General features: G+C 38.8%; 2 non-coding genes across 2 annotated transcripts; both read left to right on the forward strand.

Annotated features, from left to right (window-relative positions):
* Positions 1-3,274: 3,274 nt before the first annotated feature.
* trnal-cag lies at positions 3,275-3,357 on the forward strand. Its single transcript has one exon. It is a non-coding gene; the product is annotated as a tRNA-Leu (tRNA).
* A 3,844-nt stretch (positions 3,358-7,201) lies between these two features.
* trnal-aag lies at positions 7,202-7,284 on the forward strand. The gene has a single exon. It is a non-coding gene; the product is annotated as a tRNA-Leu (tRNA).
* Positions 7,285-22,986: the final 15,702 nt, after the last annotated feature.

Raw genomic sequence — 22,986 nt, forward strand, 5'->3', positions numbered from 1 at the left:
TTATCTTAAGTTTTTAACCTGTCAAGTTTTTTTTTTAGATTTTTAACATTACAATTTATATTTTTCCAAGCACACAACAGTTTAAAGCAAAGTTTAGTTTGAAAAGAATGTGCAGGAAGGATTGAAAGGCATTTTAACACGGTAATGTAGGCTTGAGTTCATTATCTAAAGCATGCATATACACACCAGGAACCTGGAAACTTAAAAAATACTGAATTACAAAAAAACATTTAAAAAGCAAACACGTTTCATTGATATATACACAAAAATGAATATTAGGAACTATATTTATCAAACATTATACTGGGCAAGAAAAAAATTGTTTCTGGGCAAATGAAATGTGCAAGTCACTTGCCCAAATGGCAAGTGGTAAAAATCTTTAACTTCAACCCCTGCCGGTGCCACTTGATGATTTACTCAATTACTTTTGTGAAGACTTTCCAGAACGGCCCTTCCAGACAGAGGCTGTGTCGAGTTAAGATTGAAGGACACATATTAATCTGGCTTATGCCAGGTAATGAAAGAGAGCAGAGAAGCAAATTTTATAATTTTACATCTCAGAAAACGTCAGTCAAGCATAACATTTTAATATTTTAAATAGAAAAATAAGGGATCTTTCCAAGGCTTTGCTAATTCCTATTCATACTGGGGAAATGTAGAAACTGATACATCATCTGTACTTTAAGATTTCTGAAGTGTGAAGAGTTTTTCCCCATCAACAAAATAGAAATAAAGCAATCTTTTTTATATTTCTGTATTTATTTGTAATTTTAATATTTTACATATATTTTCAAGCTACAAACTCAGCTTGTTTTTTTAATATTGTTAAGCTTTAAGATTGTAGATATAAACATAGTTCATCCATGAAATAAAGTGATTATCATTAACCTGGATATAAGGATGATAAACACAGAATAATTATAATTGTCAAATACTTTTATGTCCTTTTCAAAATAAATAATATTTACATTTGCATCCACGTGTCATTCGAGTGTTGCCCAAAGTTTTTGAAGTTGTGTACTCCTTTGGGCATTTTGTCTGACCAGGAGTACCCCTCTCAGTAAAAGTATTGATTATTGTCCAAAAGTAGAAAGTACAATAACTGATTATAAAATACAACTATTTTACCTAATATTTTGATTTGAGTATTTAATTCTTTGGCATTTTATGCTTTCCATCTCAAATAAAAATGTGCCCTATCATCCTCTGACTTACTTCATATGTGTCTCTCAAACGTATTGTAACACCGGTGTTACAAACAATCAGGCTTAGTTGACTGTTTATCAATGGTGTTTATTTATTCTACATCCACTCCGCTAGGGATGCAGCACAACACTTCAGTAAAAACAACAGCCTTATCACTCAGGGTGAAACTCACATGCCCTCAACACACCCCCCCAAAACAACATGAACTGAGGCAAAAACGAACAATAAACAACATGAGCAACAACCAAACAGAATAACAAGGAAATAAACAGGAAAACAAACCAAAACAGTGCCCCATAATGCACCTCTTTGTCTAGCCGCTACAATATGTTTTAAGAGGAATATATGGATTTTGTGCTAAATTTTGTTATCCAATTCATCTTTTATTTTCCCTTGATGACACTGCTTGTTATGCTGTTGGTACCAATGGCTCCAGCTGGTCGCTCCACCACCTCTCTCCTGAATCTATGGAATGGGCTCTGGAGGTGACGGAGTAGCCGTTCCTCTGGACTTCACCCCTTCTTCTGGGCTCAGACTGAACTTTGCCAGTTTGGTGACTTTCATGCTCATTGTTGTCCCAGTTTGAGTTCTAAAGTCGCTGATCTGAGTCTCTGCTTCTGCAGACAGTCTAGTGAGCCCGATCCAGCTGACAAGCAGCTGCACGCTTTTATAAATAAACGTCTGCCTCAAAACCTGTTCTGTCTGCTTGAATTCTGGGTCCAACGTTCTGAGCCTTCTGATACGCTACAACAATCTACTACTAAGTTTCGGCACCTCCACTTTTACTTGGCCTTTCCTCCAACTCAGACTCTTCTCCTGAATAATCACTTTGTCTGTATTTATTCGCTTTCCTCAAATAGTGGGGTAGTCCATCCTATGTTGGGACCAGTCTTCTACTAGTTCGATTACATTTATGGGTTTGAATCCCACTTTGACAATCTGTTTTGTGTACATGGACTCCTCTTCTCCAAAAGGATCACAATTTGCATGCTAGAAAGCAGTCCCCCATAAAAGTGTGGTTTCAAACCTGTTATCAATGCAGTGAAGCACTGCAAAATGTATCAATCCACTGCTATACATAACTTATAGACAGAATTCACTTGGTCAGATGGTATAAGATTCCATTTGCTGTAGCGCATCACTGCTAGCTCAGCTGAGTATCTGGTCAGGCCTACCAGCAAAGCAAATCACAGATTTCCAACCCTAATCTTCCCTAGATCCTCTACCAGGTTTTCCAGGCTTAACTGCGGGTGAATGAGGCCAATGGAAGCTAATGGTACCCTGGTATTAAAGATGCACACATACCAATCTCTAAATGCCTAAAGGTCCATTTTAAGGATCTTCGCTCCTTTTGATGCAAAGCTTTATCTAATTGTATTTAGTGACCACATGTGTATGTATTTGGAGCACCAGAGTCTTGGTATGCAAGATACAACAACACCTATCCATTAAACACCCAGTTTCCATTTTATGGAATTTTAGTCCTTAGGATACAGGAAAGATTCTCCTGGAGAATTTTTATAAGAGGAATCCATCTTTGAGCACCTCACTAGTATCATGCATGTGCATCATTCCCTCTTACTGGAGAACAAGTTTATATTTTCCATTTCTTACCCAACTTGATCCCCCAGTGGTTCCTGGATGATCATAGAGAATTTTTGAGAAGTTGTATCTGTATTTTAGGATGTGTTCCTGGGAAAGAGTGTCATTGTGTTGATTGTGTCATACGACATATGAGTTTATGACTAACTGATGAATTATCCTGAGTGGCTATTCTTAAATAATGTACGTACAGTCTTCAATTGGTTAGATTTTTACATCATCAAAAGTGAATTTTCAGACTTAGGTTTAGGTACATCAGTCCCCGAGGATTGAAGACTAAACCTGGGCATCAAGTAACAACAGGCCCTTAGACTTGAGCTCCCAAGGTGGATTTATCTATGATCCCGTGTTGGTTCTCATAGGAATGTTTTAGGAGCTGTAATGGTCTTTGACAAAGTCCCCATCATGCTCATCTGCTCTCTTTGGGTTTGAAAGTTGTTTCCCCAAGAAGGACTGCAAGACAGAAGTCAGGATGGCCGAGCGGTCCAAGGCGCTGTGTTCAGGTCGCAGTCTCCAATGGAGGCGTGGGTTCGAATCCCACTTCTGACAGTCTGTTTTGTGCGTATGTTAACTCCGCTTCTCTAAAAGGATCACCATTTGCATGGTAGAAAGCAGTCCCCAATGAAAGTGTGGTTTCAAACCTGTTATTAATGCAGTGAATCACTGCAAACATATCAATCCACTGCTATTCAAAACTTATAGACAGGATTCGGTTGGTCAGACCGTATAAAATTGTTTTTACTGTAGCGCATCACTGCTAACACATCTGTGTATCTGGTCAGGCCTACCAGAAAGGCAAATCATAGATTTCCAACCCTAAAATGCTTTAATTGCACTTTGCATTAATTACATATAAAATGTATACCTCAACACACCCTTAATATGGAAGTTTTTTGAAAGTAAAATATATTTATGTCTTTAACCAGGCTGCAGTCGCCCTCTAAAAAGATAATTTACCGTTTCTATTGGTGCCATTCAATATCAATCATGTCTTGTCTAAGACATGTACTTCATGAGGTAACTGCTGAGCATACCAGGGCTCAGAACTTCCAATCTTCCCTAGATCCCCTGCCAGGTTTTCCAGGATTAACTGTGGTTGCATGAGGCAAATGGAAGCTAATGGTACCCTGGTAATAAAGATGAACACATCCCAATCTCTAAATACCCAAATATGTGTATGTATTTGGAGCACCAGAGTCTTGGTATGCAAGATACAACAACACCTATCCATCAAACACCCAGTTTCCATTTTATGGAATTTTAGTCCTTGGGATACAGGAAAGATTCTCCTGGAGAATTTTTATAAGATGAATCCATTTTTGAGCACCTCTCTAGTATCATGCATATGCATCATCCCCTCTTACTGGAGCACAAGTTTATATTTTCCATTCCTTACCCAACTTGATCCCCCAGTGGTTCCTTGATGATCATAGAGAATTTTTGAGAAGTTGTATCTGTATTTTAGGACATGTTCCTGGGAAAGAGTGTCATTGTAGACACCCTCTAAAGGCATATGGGTTTATGACTAACTGATGAATTATCCTGAGTGGCTATTCTTAAATAATGTACGTACAGTCTTCAATTGGTTAGATTTTTACAACATCAAAAGTGAATTTTCAGACTTACGTATAGGTACATTAGTCCCCGAGGATTGAAGACTAAACCTGGGCATCAAGTAACAACAGGTCCTTAGACTTGAGCTCCCAAGGTGGATTTATCTGGCACTTTGGTAATTATGATCCAGTGTTGGTTCTCATAGGAATGTTTTAGGAGCTCTAATGGTCTTTGACAAAGTCCCCATCAATTTCATCTGCTCTCTTTAGGTATGAAAGTTCTTTCCCCAGGAAGGTTTACTAGACCTAAGTCAGGATGGCCGAGCGGCAGTGGCGGCCGGCCCATAGGGGGCGCTGGGGCAACGCCCTCCCTGATAAGAAGAGAGAAACGTAAAATATATTTTTAGAAATTAACTCATAAATCTCAGTTTTACTCTCTAGAGTGTGTACATATAAACAAAACAAATTATATAAACTACATTTCCCTATCTACTGTCATTCATTTGTGGATTTCCACAGACAGACTCCTACAGTCTCTGTCTTGGGGCGCTGATTAGACTGCACCACATTTGCAGAGAATCTGTCAATCATGTACTATTGCTAGGTGAATTTAATGGCCAATCAGCGTCTCAGAACGTTATGGTCTTGGGGCGCTGAAAATACTGCGCTTTAGAAGCCCAATGCGCAGGTGCAGACAATTAGAGGGACAATGGCGGACCACATAACGAGCGAGATGCAGCTTCCACCAAATTCGGTGAGATAATTTTTTATTTACCCGTTTGCCAGAAGAACAATGGAGGAGAAAATCCTGATTAAAGAGTTGGGACCAGACAAGCCTGACCTTATCATCAACCAGCAGACTAAGGAAAAAAATAAAGTCTACAATAGGAGTTTTTGCAGGAGTTGGTTCGCGCGCAAGTCGTGGTTGACAGGCTGTGGAATGGCCAATGCACTTTTCTGTTTTCCTTGTATTCTTTTTAAAAATGAAAAGTGTGATTTAAGGTGGACACAGTCAGGACAAACCGATTTGAAGCACCTCTCCGAACGTATCAAGAAGCATGAACGATCAAGAGTTCATATGGAAAATTGCATCAAGCTAGCTGTGCTCGGAAAAATTAGCATAAAAGCGCAGCTGGATGACGGACACCGCGTTGCGGTAAGAAGGCACAATGAAGAGGTTGATAAGAATCGTCATATTTTATCTAAACTCATTGACTGTATTAAGTTTTGTGGTGCTTTTGACCTGGCATTGCGGGGACATGATGAAAGGGATACTTCTGAAAACCCCGGAATTTTCAGAGGTTTAGTCGACTTAATTGCGACCATTGAGCGAGACTTACATGAGCACCTCGAAAGTGCAACCGTCTTTAGAGGCACCTCAAAGACTGTACAAAATTAGTTACTGGACTGTATGCTCTGTGTTCTGAGAGAAAAAATCTTGGATGAAGTAAAATCAGCGGACTTTTTAGCCATCCAAGCTGATGAAACTACTGACATTTCCACACACTGTCAGTTAGTGTTGGTGCTGCGATACGTTGACAGAACCCATAACATCCAGGAGCGTTTCTTTGAGTTTATTAAGCTCTCCAATGCCAACGCGGACGCAATCGCCAGTGCTTTATTGGAAAGACTGCGCACTATTCTTCCCGAGGGACAAGAAAAGAAGCTGATCGCCCAGGCCTATGACGGGGCATCAGTGATGAGGGGTGCCACTGGAGGAGTTCAGCGCAAGGTCCTAGACGCCTATGGAAATGCTCACTACGTTCACTGTTATGCCCACCAGTTAAACCTAGTGATGCAACAAGCAACATCCCACATCCCACAGATAAGTCACTTTTTTCTGATGTCGGGGGGTTTTCTTCCTTTTTTTCCAAGTCAAGCAAGAGAACCGCAGTGCTTGATGAGGTGGTGGCGCATCGTCCTCCAAGTGCATCAGCAACACGCTGGAACTTCAACAGTCGCGCTGTTAACACACTGTATGAACACAAGGCTGATCTGGTGAAGTGTTTCGAGACCATCCGGAACAGAGCTGAATTTGACGGCCCTACAAAGAGAGAGGCTGGCGGCTATGTGAGAATGCTGGAAGATGATGCTTTCTGTTTTTTCCTGGCCCTCTTTCACAAAATAATGCCACATGTGGACATGCTGTACAATCAGCTGCAAAAAAGAAACACCGATTCTGTCTACATCTCAGGAATCATCCAGAGATTCACTGACAACATGCAAGCTATCAGGTAAGCTACAGTATGTATCTGATCTGCCTACAGTATTGCACTAATATAAATTTTCTTTGAGTAGACTAGTTCAGCTCTTAATGTTTATATCTCATCTTATTTATTAAATTTCCCTTCAGGGATTAAAAAAGTATTTTTCATTTTATTGAAACAACGAATTTATCTGTTACATTTAGACAAATTTGAAATGCTCAAACACAGTGACTTAATTTATAATTCTGTACCATGTTGGTATGGAGGATAAAAAGTGCCAAAATTAAAGGCATATGGGTTTATGACCAACTAATGAATTATCCTGGGTGGCTATTCTTAAATAATGTATGTACAGTCTTTAATTGGTTAGATTTTTACAACATCAAAACTGAATTTTCAGACTTAGGATTAGGTACATCAGTCCCCGAGGATTGAAGACTAAACCTGGGCATCAAGTAACAACAGGCCCTTAGACTTGAGCTCCCAAGGTGGATTTATCAGGCACTTTGGTAATTATGATCCAGTGTTGGTTCTCATAGGAATGTTTTAGGAGCTCTAATGGTCTTTGACAAAGTCCCCATCATTCTCATCTGGTATGAAAGTTCCTTCCCCAGGAAGTTTTGCAAGACCGAAGTCAGGATGGCCGAGCGGTCCAAGGCGCTGCGTTAAGGTTGCAGTCTCCAATGGAGGCGTGGGTTCGAATCCCACTTCTGACAGTCTGTTTTGTGTGTATGTTAACTCCTCTTCTCTAAAAGGATCACCATTTGCATGCTAGAAAGCAGTCCCCAATGAAAGTGTGGTTTAAAACCTGTTATTAATGCAGTGAAGCACTGCAAAACATATCAACCCACTGCTATTCAAAACTTATAGACAGGATTCGGTTGGTCAGACCGTATAAAATTCTTTTTACTGTAGCGTATCACTGCTAACACATCTGTGTATCTGGTCAGGCCTACCAGAAAGGCAAATCATAGATTTTCAACCCTAAAATGCTTTAATTGCACTTTGCATTAATTACATATAAAATGTATACCTCAACACACCCTTAATATGGAAGTTTTTTGAAAGTAAAACATATTTTTGTCTTTAACCAGGCTGCAGTCACCCTCTAAAAAGATAATTTACCGTTTCTATTGGTGCCATTCAATATCAATCATGTCTTGTCTAAGACATGTACTTCATGAGGTAACTGCTGAGCATACCAGGGCTCACAACTTCCAATCTTCCCTAGATCCCCTGCCAGGTTTTCCAGGCTTAACTGTGGTTGCATGAGGCCAATGGAAGCTAATGGTACCCTGGTAATAAAGATGCACACATCCCAATCTCTAAATACCTAAAGGTCTGTTTTAATGATCTTCGCTCCTTATGATGCAAAGCTTTATCTAATTGTATTTAGTGACCACATGTGTATGTATTTGGAGCACCAGAGTCTTGGTATGCAAGATACAACAACACCTATTCATTAAACAACCAGTTTCCTTTTTATGGAATTCTAGTCCTGAGGATACAGGAAAGATTCTCCTGGACAATTTTTATAAGAGGAATCCATCTTTGAGCACCTCACTAGTATCATGCATGTGCATCATTCCTCTTACTGGAGCACATATTTATATTTTCCATTCCATTCAATATCAAAAGTGAATTTTCAGACGATTGAAGACTAAACCTGGGCATCAAGTAACAACAGGCCCTTACACTTGAGCTCCCAAGGTGGATTTATCTGGCACTTTGGTAATTATGATCCAGCTGTCTTTGACAAAGTCCCCATCATGCTCACCTGCTCTCTTTGGTTATGGAAATTGTTTCCAAAAGAAGGTTTGCATGACCATGACATACTTTTTTTATATATTTAAAACTGCTATAGTGCAAAGTTTTTATTAAAGAATTAGCTTGTTCTGGTACCCTTCCATCTTTTTATAGCGCCAATTCACAACACAAGTCAACTCAAGCCACTTTACAGTTTAACCAGATCATACAGTCAAATACATTCAAAGTTTTCTTTCTGAGGAAAACCAGTTGATTGCCTTGACTCAAATGCAATCCCTCATACTAAGCATGCTTGTAGTTTCAGTGGAGAGGAAAAACTCCCTTTTAACAGGAAGAAACCTCCAGCAGAACCAGGCTCAGTGTGAGTAGCCATCTGCCGATGACGACTGCGGTTCAAGGAGACAGAAGCAGAGATACAGAAAGAAGCAGATATACAAAAAGCAGCTGTAAAATGCGGCCCCATCCAGGAAACACACAACCAGGCAGACGAGCTCCAAGCCAGGTCCCATGTCAGAGGATGAAGAGAGCACATCCAACCAGTCACGGTTTGAGAAATAGGACTACACTGGAAAACAGGCCAATCTCAAGCATCTATAAACAAGGGCGTAAATGTATGATCATTTCATTTATTTTTATTTTTTTTACATGAAGTTAATGATGAAAAATGTTGCAAAAAAGAGGTTTTGTTAAGTCATTTAATAACACTGTAATGTGATTTTTCAGTCGTTCACTAATATATAATTGAATAGTTTAAGTTAGTTTAGGGTAGCATAGTTTTAACTCTTCAAAGGGTGAACTTTTAAAGCATTTAAGAAGATTGTGATACTTCCACGTAAGGAACATTATCAAAACTTACTACTAAGATGAGAAACTTTATGAAAAGACGATTTTTCCAACAAATATATAACGAATGAAGTGCTTTGATAAGTGAGCGAGAAAAGAGTCATGAGAAAGAAAACCTGACGTACAAATTCCTGTGAACTTTTCATACAGTGTGTATATGTAACTGTGCATCTATGTGCTTGTGTGTTTCATGGAGCCATGGGGTGTTGGCTGCCACTCGGGGCCCCTCTTGTCGACTGCCGGCATGTCCCAGAATCCTATTAGGAGTAAGTCACACTTGGGTGGCACATTCATCATGGACCCTGCACATTCAGATTGCTGTTATGAATATAATTAGAGAAGAGCACAGAGGAGATGTTCAGGGCACTCACACAAACACACTTTCATATGGGGTTGCACAAACACATATGTCTACAGTATGTGCGCACAAATACAAGTGTGCACTTTATTGTGCATTAATAATCGGTGACTTCTCTGTGTAAATGACTCTCCTCACAAAAGCATCACATGATTTGATTCGATCTCTGTTTCTAACATATGTACGTGAAAACACAAAGAGAAGAACATGCACATGAACACACACACCCACACACTTACCTCTGGCGATGTCAGACAGTTAATTTTCACCCCAGTGCTCGGCGCCTTGCCTCATCTCTTCTTGTGTAGGCTGGCCTGCTCACTTGGGATGAGGCTGAGCTCTGGTTCTACTGGATCAAATATTTCTAGAGCAGCATGTGTAGTGCAAGAGAGTGGTTCATTTTGCCTTACAGCACAACTGAAGCATGAAAACAAAATCTCATTTTAATCACTTATCGGAACAGTCACACTTCCAGAATGCACCGAACACCAGTTTTTATTTCAACTGCTGCAATTTCTTTCTTCTAATCATCTATCTTAATATTCATGTTAAACTGTGTCAATGCCATCTTTTTTCTGACTTTAAAATATTGTAAGCATGATATAATTCAAGTACCTTGTAAAAAGAAATGTCAATATTTATAGAAAAATTCAGAATTTGATGCAACCAGGAAAGTCAATTAAGTCAGTTATTTGCGATTTCTGGTACTTCCAAGTGTAAAATAAATATATGCAATCCTATATATGTTTGTCATGTAACAGATGTGTTAGGGAAGGATAAATAACTTCCAGCAACGACATCTCCTGTTTACTGTATATTCATCTGATCTCAAGTAGCTCAAGTTTCTCCTGGTTAGTTAAATAACTTGAAACTAAACAAAATTAAGAAGTACAATAAAGTAAACCTATCATAAAAATCTTTTTTTTTCTAAAAGTTATTCTAGTACAATGTAACTGAGTACATGTAAATAGATAACATCTATTGATGATAAATGATAAAGAGCTTTTACTGCACTATTAAATGTTTGAATACATCTATTCATCTTCTACCTCTAAGGGCACAGATGGGAGGTGTCTATATCCAGCCATCACTCACTCACACATACGGCAAATTTACAGACATTAATCTACCTAACAGTCATGTTATTGGACTTTAGGAGGGTACCTAGAGAGAACCCTCACAGCACAGGGATAACATGGAAACTTCCATGCTAACCCATTGCTCCAGCCAAAATGCAAGTAAAAAGGCACCTGGTTTTATGTCCTTTAATGTCCTTGAACTACGTTTTGAATTTATAATCATCAGTCAATAATTTGTAAAACCAGAGTTACAACTCAAAGTCTTTTATCTCTACCAGGTTTTTACATATAAAGATGTTTTTTCATTTTTATATTTTATATTATTTTTATATAACCCATTTAATTGTGTTTTTGATTATTTTCCTGCTAGAGGTTATCTGCCTCAGTCTTATGTCCTACAATACGTTTATTTTTTCTCATATTGACTTAAACAACCCCCTCCCCTCCAAAAAACGAAACATTCTCACTGGTTAATGCTGGTGCCACCATACTTCTAAAATTAGATGATGATTACTTTTAGTTTTTCAATAATTATGTGACTGAATGACATTTTGTACGCTGGCCGAACTAGCCTAAGTATGTTTTTCCACATGTTTCTTGTCATCCTTACATGACCCGTTGCAAGCTGCAAATAACAATAATCTACATTAAAGTGTTTGTTGTAATGCTACATTTTGTTCAATGGTAAAAGTTCATAAATATTTTTCCAAGATGTTGCAAATCTATAATTCAAGGTTTAACCTTTCTCAGTAGCCTGAGGGGTAACTTATTGGGCTGAGTGTCTATCTGGAAGAGTGCACAAAGCCCCATTTGTCTACTTCTGGCATTCCTCATCAGGCAGACACTGAGCTGTAATTGACTATGTGAAAGAACTCTGCAGGTCCGTGATGGCACGCTCACTGCGCCCTGCTTTCCTCTCTCTCTGTCTGTCTCTCTCTGTTGAGCCTAGCTCTGCCACACCGTCACTGAGTGCTACCAGGAAGCTGGCCAATATTCTTGGAGAGCCAGCATGTGTTTACCACCCTCTGAATGCATGCCACATTGAGAGCTCTGTCTGCCATCTGAATGCTCTGTAATATCAATAATTGATGCTCTTGAGGAGTAGTAATTAAATTAGTTAATTATGCCGGTAAAATTACATGTAATTACGAGACTAGAGGGTATGTTTAGTAAATTAGTCTCATCCAGGCTCACTGTGTGTACTGCTGCCAAATTTTATTCCTTGATGACTTGGTTATTCTGATATCCTTTCCAAATATAAACCCAAACACAGCATTGCACAGGCGAACATCTGATGAGAAATTTACCACAAAAGGAGGTAAAAATCTCTTTAAAAATGAGAATCTGATGTAAGTCAAATATAATGTTGACAAACAGATTTGGCTGTAACAGAAATGAATATAGAAATAAATTGCTTTCAGTTTAAAAGGATTTATTGCAAGGTAACTTTGTGTTTTTGCCTTTCAAACGGTCAAATGAGTGGTTCCCACTTCCTGAAATATTCAGAAAAGGACCTAGATTAATGAGTTAAGTTATGCAAATATTACTTTCCCATGGTAACTTTAATGCTTGGACAGAAAATAACATTGACAGTTTTCCAAAATGAAAAGCAAAAAAAAAAGTGTGTGTTTCACATCTGTTAAAAAAAAAAAAAAACTACAGACAACAGCAGCTTTCTAGAAAAATCACCAAAAACAAATCAGCTGACACATGGTGTTAATAGTGTGATTGTACCAGGCAGCTTTACTGCATCAGGACATTAAAATTGATGCAGCCATGAATTCTACTATTTAGTTGAGAATTCCAGCAATCAGTTTTCAACCTTAAGTTCAATTGCACTGGAGTTATGTTAAAACCTAATGATCAAAAGCAAACCAGCCAGTCTACTAGGGGGGTGGAACGGTTCACAAAATCCATGGTTCGGTTCGATTGACGGTTTCGTGGTCACGGTTTTCGGTTAGGTTCGATTCGGTATATGTTGATTGTTACACTGAAATCCCATAAAAATTTATGAAATTAATGAAAAAATCCCCCAAAAATAATGGATTGTAATTATTTTGAATGATCCGCGGAAACCCTGGATCATTTACGTATGTTTTGCTGCTTTGAATTTAATCATCTCGCGCATGCTCTCTACCATCTCCGAGGGACTCATAGGGGAGCGGACGGGAGCCACAGTGGGGGCTGTAGGCTTTGCTTTGAGCAGCCGGTCTGGAGCGGGGTTGCTGACGGAGTATGAGGGATTTCGGGGTTAGCATGATGTGTTGGTCATGTTGCTGTTAGCATAAACACTGTTGCACTTTTATCCACAACTTTCTTTCCGCCGTCACCGTAGCTCAGTCTAAATGCAAAGCGGTCCCATACAGCAGACCTATAAAGTGCTGCTGGCGCGTCTTCCAACTCCTGTTCTTTCCCACTCGCCATTCCAACACCCGGCTAAGCTGCTTCGCTTCTTCTTCTTCTTGTTTACTACTGGTGGTTGGCTTTGATCGCAGTACCGCCACCTTCTGCTCTGGAGTGTAAACGCTTCGCCTATGAGAACAAGGAGAAGCGCATGAACCGAACGAAACACACGCGAATCGAACCGAGACAGTCGAACCGAACGGTTCGGATGGTTTTCATAAATCGTCCCATCCCTACAGTCTACCAATGAGTGATTAAAAAGAGCAGGGTAATAGAGTGACCTTGTCAAAGCACTGGCTCAAAACCAGTCAAGGATGATGTAGCATGCACTAAAAAACACTCTTCATTGTTGAATTTCATTCAGCTTCATTTTATTTATAGCCCTGCTGTCACAAACACTTGACAGCCGTTGTTGGTGGAAAGCTTAGTGTAGCCAAATATTGCATTTATAAGGCAACTACTTTCTGCAGCCAGGTCAGTTTGATCATTTCGTTTTCTAAAAGAAGTAAGTTGAAGTCAAATGTGCATTCCACTGTTATGCTGATGATACCCAGCTATATCTGTCTATAAATCCAGATGAAGCTAACCCATTACATAAATTACAGGCATGTCTCGAAGACATAAAACCCTGGATGACTCTTAACCTTCTATTCCTGAATACAGACAAAACAGAAGTTATAGTGTTTGGACCCGAGTCTCTGATAAAGAAGCTGATTAGCCAGTCACTTCATTTGGATGCGATCAAACTGATTTCAGATAATAAAGTAAAAAATCTTGGTGTTATTTTTGATCAAGCCCTGTCATTTAAATCACATGAAGACCCCACAGTACATAAAGAATTACTGAAATTACTTTTAGATGATGCACAGGTCCTACATGTTTGAACAATGTTTTTATTCTTCATCTTCACCCGTTGCCAGGTGATTTCAGCTTAATAATTCAATTCAGTTTATTTATATAGCCCCAATTAAAGACATGTCATCTCAAGGCACTTTACGGTTCACCAGATCATACAGTCAGATTGATTCAAAGTTTTCTATCTAGGGAAAACCAGTTGATTGCATCGACTCATTGAATTGAATGCAATCCCTCACACTAAGCATGCTTGTAGCGACAGTGGAGAGGAAAAACTCCCTTTTAACAGCAAGAAACCTCCAGCAGAACCTGGCTCAGAACCAGAAGGCATATCCAGGCAGGCTGAAAGAGTCAGAACTGGATCAGGCAGGCTTGGTATCAGGAGACAGAATGGGTCAGTTAACAGACGGGCAACAGTTAATTTTAGTAGATGCTGGATTAATCTTACCGGGTTGGCCCGAGATAAACAGGAGAAGCTGGTGAGAGCGGATTGTGGAACACGTGGAGCTGAGCAGGTGTATGGAATGAGTGATCAGCAAAGCATCAGTGCCCAGATAATTACATAATTGAGATGCAGGTGAAACCAACAGTCCACTCAGCCGTTTCTTGAGAAAAATGGTTCTGTTGAAATTAACAGTTATATGAAGGAAACATTCATGTATTAGTAATAGATTTTAAGATGATTCCCTCAAGTGACTCAGCTTAACAAACCAGCTTGACCAATTAAAGCAGTAACTGAGCCAAAGCACACAAGACTACTGTAGCTTAAAAAAATAAATAAATAAAAACAGAGTCATTACCGTGTAAGCTAAGAATTGGGTTTCTAGCATACCATTTAATTACTATCACTAATACTAAACAGTACATCACAAGTTTATATATTAACAATAATATGAAGCTTTATATAATAATATGGTAAAAAAAAAAAAAAAAAAAGAAAAAAAAACTTATGATGTCAGAAATCTTGCTTCATGCTAAATTGAATCTGGTCATTCTGGTCTAATCAGATGAGACTCATTGAGGCAGAGGTCGAGTCACAGCGGGCATTGTGTGGTTGCGCATGCTCCAACATCAGCCATAAAACAAATAGAAATTATAACCCAACAGCTAATAACTCTATGCCCAAAAGAAAACTGGGTTCTCAGAATACCCAAATAAATGAATTAAAGTACCCAACATGCCCAAACCAGCTTTTCTTTTAGAGCTGGCCTGGTTGAATTTAACCACAGCTGACATTGTTTTCTGCCTCGGCGTGGCAGCAGGTATACTACAGAATTTCAAATTTTCTTTGCTCTGTAGTTTGGCTGTGCTGGTTTGCAGTGAGCACCTCTAGTTTTAACTGTGATGACTGTTGAAAAGGGTCTATGTGGATGAGAAAGTCAGCTTAACCCTGAATAAAGAGCAAATCAACAAAAGAAATGTACTTAAGATTCATATTCCAACAAAAAAGTAGAACCATATATCTATTCAACCCAAATTAAGTATAAAAGTTTGTGGTAGAGATCATAGTTTGAGAGTATCACTGAATCTGCTAATGCACAAAAAATGTCTGAAAATGTAACCCCATCTCAAGTCAGATTTTTGTAAAATGTTCTCTAAATATGTCTGTGTGCATGCTGGAGGATCTTTGTCAATAAGCCCTTTGAAAGCCTGCAGGCTGTGGACCAACTCTCACTTGTTTGACTTTGCACTTTAGAGAAAGGCTTATCTGTAAGCCCTGCCATATTGCAGCATCACATTTCCCCCAAGACCTCATAAACAGCTTGTCAAATTCCTACTTGTGAAATCAACAGCATATTGTGTAGACCGGGATGAACGCACAGACAAGCATCCCAAACTAATCTCTAAAAAAACACTTTGTATTGTTGCTAATGAGAGTAAGCTCTCTGTAAAGGAAGCTTTTTTCCCAACTAAATGCCTCTGGATTATTAAGAGAAACTTTGGATCACACATCGTCAAAGTGTCATCCTAGAGATTTAAATGGCCTTGTGGTTCTAAGAAGCATTTTGCAACTGATCCTCCATGAGCTCGTATTAAACTGCTGGAATAAATTTGATTTCAACAGCCACATGATTTATTAAACAGTATTTGTTAATATATCTTAACCCACATCAAACATGCTGATGATTGGCAAAAATGATGGTCTTTGTGGCCCCATGATGGGAAAGCAGTAAGGCCCTATGAGACAAAGTGTCTAACTTTGCCTGAGGCTCAATCATTTTAATTTATTTTGATGAAGAACTGCAAAGTGCTGCCCTCTCTCTAGAGATTCTGCTGCAAATTAATTGCGTTCTCCCACTTCTTACCGATTTAACACTATCAGCTAGATACAGTGAGCACTCACACAGTAACACTGCAAACAGGAAACAAAAGGTGAGTAAAATTTTCTCTAAGAACAGATATTTGCGCTTGATTTTAATAGGTAAGTAAAATAATCTGCTAGAATAAGAAGTTTGCACAAGTATAACTTTTGATCTTAGGGGCCAAATTAGTCATTTCTTTGGCAGATTATTTTACCTACTTGATCAAAGGAAGGGCATATATATTAATTTCAATATGTTTTCTTACTTTATCAAGTTTTTTTTATGTATTTATGCATTTTTTAATATTTTTTCTCTTACATCTTAAATGTGTTTCCTTGATGGTTGAAACCACTGGTAGAAACTGATATTGACAAAAAGAAAACATTCAACCAGACACAACCTTGAGGCAAAATTGCCAGCTTAACTTTGAAAACAAACAACTTGAATGTTTGTCACAATAGCATCAGCAAACATACGATAAGGGAGCTATTTTTTGATAAACAACAAACCAGCAACTAATTCTGTTGTAAACTGTTGTAAACAGATGTATCTGCAAATATTTTACTCCAGCTCCAAACTCAGAGTCAGCCCAGTGCCAAGCACACGGACTTTGAATAATCTTCACTTTAAATTGACTTAAGGAGCTGGTGAGTGCAGTCACGGCTCAGTGGGGGTACCCTGCAGCACTCAATTCCATTTAGATTCATTTCATTCATACAGTGGCAATTCACAACACATGTCATCTCAAGGCACTTAATTTATCTAACCAGATCATGCAGTCAAATTGATTCAAAGTTTTCTTTCTAAGGAAAACCAGTTGATTGCATTGAATCATTGACTCGAAGGCAATCCCTCACACTAAGCATGCTTGTAGCGACAGTGGAGAGGAAAAACTCCCTTTTAACAGGAAGAAACCACCAGCAGAACCAGGCTGAACGTAAGCGGCCATCTGCCGAGGCCAACTGGGCTCCAAGGAGATAGAAGCAGACATAGAGAAAGAAGCAGAGATACCAAAGGCAACTGTCAACCAGCTCCATAGGTAGCCCCGTTGAGGAAACACACAGCCAGGCAGATGAGCTCCAAGCCAGCTCCCATGTCAGGGGATGAAGGAGAGCACATAGAGTTAGTTACAGTAAGAGAAACAGGACTACAGTAAAAAACAGGCCAAACTGCAACATCTATAAAGAAATGTGTTGATGGCAGCAGCACAGCTGATATTTTTCTCCAGGATGGAGTGACATCCAAACAGAAACAGGCCAGATTAAGATACTATGATGAGAAAAGCAGATACAGAGCATAATGTTGAGATTGAACTAGAAATTACTGCAGAATGGGAGAATAGAGATAGAATGAGCCAGAATAATGTCCTCCAGCAGTCTAAGCCTATAGTAGCATAACTATAGAGATAGCTCATGATAACCTGAGACACTCTAATTAGACATTTTATCAAAAAAGAAATTTAAAGCCTATCCTTAATAGTAGGCGTGGTGTCTGCCTCACAGACAAAAAAACTGGTAGTTGGTTCCACAGGAGAGGAGCCTGATTACTAAAAGATCTGCCCCCCAGTTTATTTTTAGAAATTCTAGGAACCACTAGTAAACCTGCAGATTGAGAGCGAAGTGCTCTGTTAGGAACATAAGGAACAATCTTATCTCTGATGTTAGACGGAGCTTGGCCAATTAAGGCTTTATATGTGAGAAAGACAACTCACATGGCAGGCAGGACAGCAGCTTGGTGGTATTTGGGTCAGACCTGGGCAGAAGACACCTTAGACTCTGGCCAGGACACAAACGAGCGCTATTCAGTAAATAGATGAACGGAGATTTAAAATATCCTCACCCGTTATACAAAGGAGCCGTACCTGTACAGGTAATGCTGGATTTTAGCTCAAAGCATCTTCAAAAAGGGATGAAGTCACTTTACCAACAGAGTGAAACAGTTCTGGGGATTGAAACTTTTGTACTGCGATGGCCGCTCCCGGTCAGTTTTAAATTGTTGTCAAGTTTTTAAACAGCTGTCCAGGATGTGAAATCAGAGGGATGCACTGTGTTGAGGAGTAGTTGTCATCTGATCCCTAACCGTCACAATGACATAAAAAAATCCTCTATTGCAGAAATAGATGGAAGTAAAAGCAAAACAAACAAACAAAAAAAATCTAAGATTCTTTCAGAAATAATTAGTTGGCCTCAATATAAGTTTGCTCATACTGGTTCTGTTGGAGGTCCGAGTTAAAGTTACTTTTTTCTCTCCACTGTCACTACATGCATGCTCGGCGTAATTGCTACAGAGTTAAAGACATAATGCAAGCAAATGTTACTGTTGTCACATGCTCACCAGGAAGAGGGAATCCTGGAAACTCAATGACTCATTACAATCAGCTGGTTTCCTTAGATAGGAAGCTTTTAACTAGTCAGACTGTTGGGTCTGATGGAATAGTCTCTGTAAAGTGAGTTGAGATGATATGTGAACTGCTTCTATATAAATAAACTGAATTGAACAGAACTTTGCATCAGCTACCTGGCAGAAAGCACAGCACTCGTTTCACATCCATTGGAACCTTGGCCTTACTGTAGGCAACCTTCTGCAAGCTCGGTGTATCAGATGACAGCATTTGACACAAAAAGGAGATTTTAACAATGCTCTTTAGACACGATTAACAACTACCGGTACACGTTTTCATTTTTTCTTTCCTTCCATTATATTGTCTTTAATCTCTGCCATGTTATAAGCCACATTTTAGATGGGGCCTTTCACAGCATACTCTAGAAAGATACATCTCTCTTGTTTATGCAACTAATTTTTCACACAATGTCTTTAATATATATCCAGTTCAATATTTGCCATTCAATCTTTCTTAAGTGATATTTCAGATTTCTATAAACATCAAATGGTTTCTTTAACTGTTCCAAATAGTATACGTTTATGTCGTAAAGTTCTGGTTATTATGTAAGTTTATGCTTTGGTAGTTTGCATAAAAATTATGTTGTGTTTGTATGACCCATTTTAGGAAACATTGTTATTAAACTGATGCTCATTGTAATAGCAAAGGTTTCCAAAAACTAAGGCATATATTTCTACAATTTAATATTAGATTATTAGACAATCAGTCATACTATTGTTAAATATTCAGAAGGAAAGCACAAAGAACAGAAAACACACATTCATTGATTGATTGACTTTGTGCTTCCCTTCTGCTTTATTAGGGACATGCACAGAGCAGAGGATATCCATACTGAAACAGAAGGGAAGTGCAAAAAACAGAAACACATCAAAGATGCTCTTCAAATCTGCTGATACCTGAACTGGGCGTTTGTCAAATCAGCTAGAAAATCCAAAAGACATGCAGCAGAACATAATGGTGAGAAGGTTAAAGGCAAGAACCTTGCCATCCAATATGTTGCTGAAGTGTGTGAAAAATTCATTTCTCCAAAAACAAAATCCCAGTACATTTCTAACCAAAAAAGACCATTAGACAAAGGCTGGTGCATCCTAAAGACCAAACCCCCAGACCTAAGATGAGCAGAGTGGTGTATGCAGTTTACTGCACTGAGGAATCCACAGACGTATGACTCAACACAGATGGGCTACCTCCTCCGGAAAAGACTCTGCTGTCCACCTACACATTAAGGACAAAGGACACTTGTTTGAAGACCAGAATGTTTACATTTTGGGTAAAGAAGACAAGAGGTTTGAAAGGGGTGTGAAAGAAGTAATTTACGTTAAGAGAGAACAAAACAACTTTAAACAGAGGGGGTGGACTCAGATTTTAGCTCTCAAAAGCCTACAACGCAGCGATAGAGTTGATTCCTTGCCTCTATCATCTCAATCCTCACCACCATGCAGGGGATGAAAACATTGCACCTGTTTAGCCAGGCCAACAATAAACCAAACAACTCCCCTTTTTGAGGCATAGGCCAGCATTGGATTTTTCAATCCAACAACAACTTCAACGACTCCCCATTACGAAGGGGTGGAACTGTTTTTCAGTTCAATTTGCATTTTTTTTTATTTTTTTTTAGTTTTATTAATTCATAACAAGGCTTTTGTTTGGGCTACTCTATAAGCCTTGAACTCAACGCTACTCCAGACATTTTGAAATGAGAAAGCTTCCTGGATGGGAAGCAAAATGTCTTCGAACATGGAAAACAAACTGTTTTTTTTTTTTTTTTACTGACTATGACCTGGATAAATGAGAATCTTAACCAGCATTCAATTCTGTCATTTTTTTTTAATGCTGTGCCAGTATGGGAACCCAGCTTCTTTTTTTGCAAGATTATTAAACTTCTCAGTGAGTTTGAGTTTTTCTCATGTTCTTGAGCAAGGGTGTCTAATGCACAATGGAAAGACAATAGGCTTCTTGTAGAATTAAGACGATGCCGATGGCTTTAATTAATTTTCCAAGATTTATGAGCATGGCTTATTATTCAAAGTTATCCAATAAAAATCCTGACATGTGGCTTAAATGTTTGCATATTTCCTTTATTAGAACCCTCTTGCTCTTATCCCCTGTTTATAAAAACGCATGGCTGTTCATGTGTAACTGGGAGCTTTTCTGGTGCACACACAAAATATTAGCATATATAAAGCTCAAGCTCATGCCTGCTTTTTCACCCTCCTACATAATAATGGATGAGAGTGGAGATCTTCATATTAAGAAGCTCTTTCCCACATAAAAAGATGACAAAAATCCAATAACCCCTTTAATTACATCCTCTAATCTTCTTGATCCCCCCTCATAGATATTATTAAAGTTCAGGTTATGTACTTGACAGATTTTAGCCTATTATTTTCCCTTTTTTTTGTTTTATTAATGAGGTTATGTTGAGTTCTTACAAAGTGAAAACATGTTTTATTTTTCTCTTTATTAATTTATATTTAGCATCATGCAAATGAAAAATAGAATTATGATCAAACTAAATAGATATACTTTAATAAAGCCAAGAGAAGATATTAAAACAAAACAGAAAATCACTAAAATGGGTAGTGGGTGCAGTACATGGGTGCTGACACAGGATTCATGTTCGGAGTACAACACAAACCAGAAATTACTTTTTCATAAAAAGAATAACTTAGCTGTTTTCACAGATTTTATTTCATATTTTAAGGGTCAAATTTGTTTTTCCTTTTCAAAGTTTTCAAATAACATTTTTTTTATATTATACTTTCATTGTTTTATTTACTTTCATTTCCTTTATTTGTCACGTTTATATTTGTCGGATTGAGTTTTATGAATTTCATTCTTTTCTATCTGGTCATGGCCACACTTAGCAAATCACTGACCAGCCCTACAAGGTGATTTGTTGTTCTGATGTGGAAATAATCTACTTCGTCTGGAACAAGCTGTTTATTCTAAAACAAAGATTTGCTGCAGTGATAGAGTCAGGTGGAATGTCCTGATTATCCTAAGTTGGTGGACTGCAGGGGTATTAACAGTATCATCTGAAACCGTCAGATTTTACCCAAAATAACAATGTCAAATACTGACGAAGGTTTTGACCAGCAGGTAAATTACGATTTGTGGCAAATGTCTGTTTTATTCACTGTCTATACTGACAATTGTATCAGCCAGGATAGAGAACATTTTATAGGGGAGAAGCAATATTTCTGCAATACCTTCATGTGATTAAATAAATGATATGTTCCTCAGGTTGTAGGTTTTCAGGCCAACAAATAGAAAGTTAAACTTAGCTCTCGCTTTATTTTGCCCAGGTTTTGCTGCAATTATATGCTAATTTCCTGTTTACCACCTCAAAACATGACGATGGAGCACCATCCCCAATGATCAGCTCCAGCCTGCACAACCAGATTGCAACAAATACATGGACTTGAGTATAATTATGCTCAGTGTAATTCAGTCTGGCTGTCCCAAGCTAGGTCAGCTAGGCCATGGGCTTTTAAGATGGCATCCTACTTAAGAATCATCTTTCCTGGTCCTGAAGCAGAAGTCTCCAGAGTTTTTGCTCTTACACTCCTAATTGAGTTCCTTATTAGGTTCCTGTCCAATGTGCTCCTTCATCGGAGATCTGCCTTTGGTCCCAGTGTTCATCAGGGTTCCTTTCCCCAGAGGTCCTCTTTGGTATCCAGCCTTCTTTAGGGTTCCTCTGTAATTTTCAGCCTTCTCAATAGCTCCTTTGTTGAATTAAGGCTACAGCCCAACCTCTAAATAAGCATCTTTGTAGGATTCTGTAACCTGCCAGTTGCCAGGCTAAACTTGGGACTTCAGGGTAAACTACTCATAAGAAAATAAAGTAAAAGTAAAAAAATACCCTGACATAAAATTAGTTTTGTAAAAGTGAAAGTCACTGATATTAAAATGGTAAATGGCCTGTAATCAAATAGTAACCTGACTCCGCATATCCATCTGGAAACCTTCCATTGAAGTAATTTTGGGAAGGGGCGAAAGTACTGGTTAGCTGATTGGCCTATGTTGGTGATAGACGGGCCAAATAAACCAATCAGATCAACGAAACATATGACGTACTAACAGAGCGACGACGAAAACACAACCACAAGCCAGGCTACTCTTGCGAAATCAGTCGGGAGAAGAGCAAAAACATATTTTCCTCTGAGAAAAGCCTCCAGAGCAGTGTTTTGCTCTTCTTTCAGTGAAGAGCAAAACCGGTTCACACTCCATGCCGCGTACGCTGCTTGGGCGCTTCTGGTCGCATGCGGTAGCCGCGCAGATGCGTTGAGAGGGGTGGAGCTTGGAGGAGGGGCATGAGTGAACCTGAGAGGGTGGGGGAGTGGCGTGAAACCTGTTTTTCTTCAAATTTTCAGTCGAAGTCTGCTCTCTTCTCAATGTTACAGACT

The sequence above is a fragment of the Cyprinodon tularosa genome, unplaced genomic scaffold (assembly GCF_016077235.1).
Source record: "Cyprinodon tularosa strain WSP-4 unplaced genomic scaffold, ASM1607723v1 ctg1040, whole genome shotgun sequence".
Classification (NCBI taxonomy): domain Eukaryota; kingdom Metazoa; phylum Chordata; class Actinopteri; order Cyprinodontiformes; family Cyprinodontidae; genus Cyprinodon; species Cyprinodon tularosa.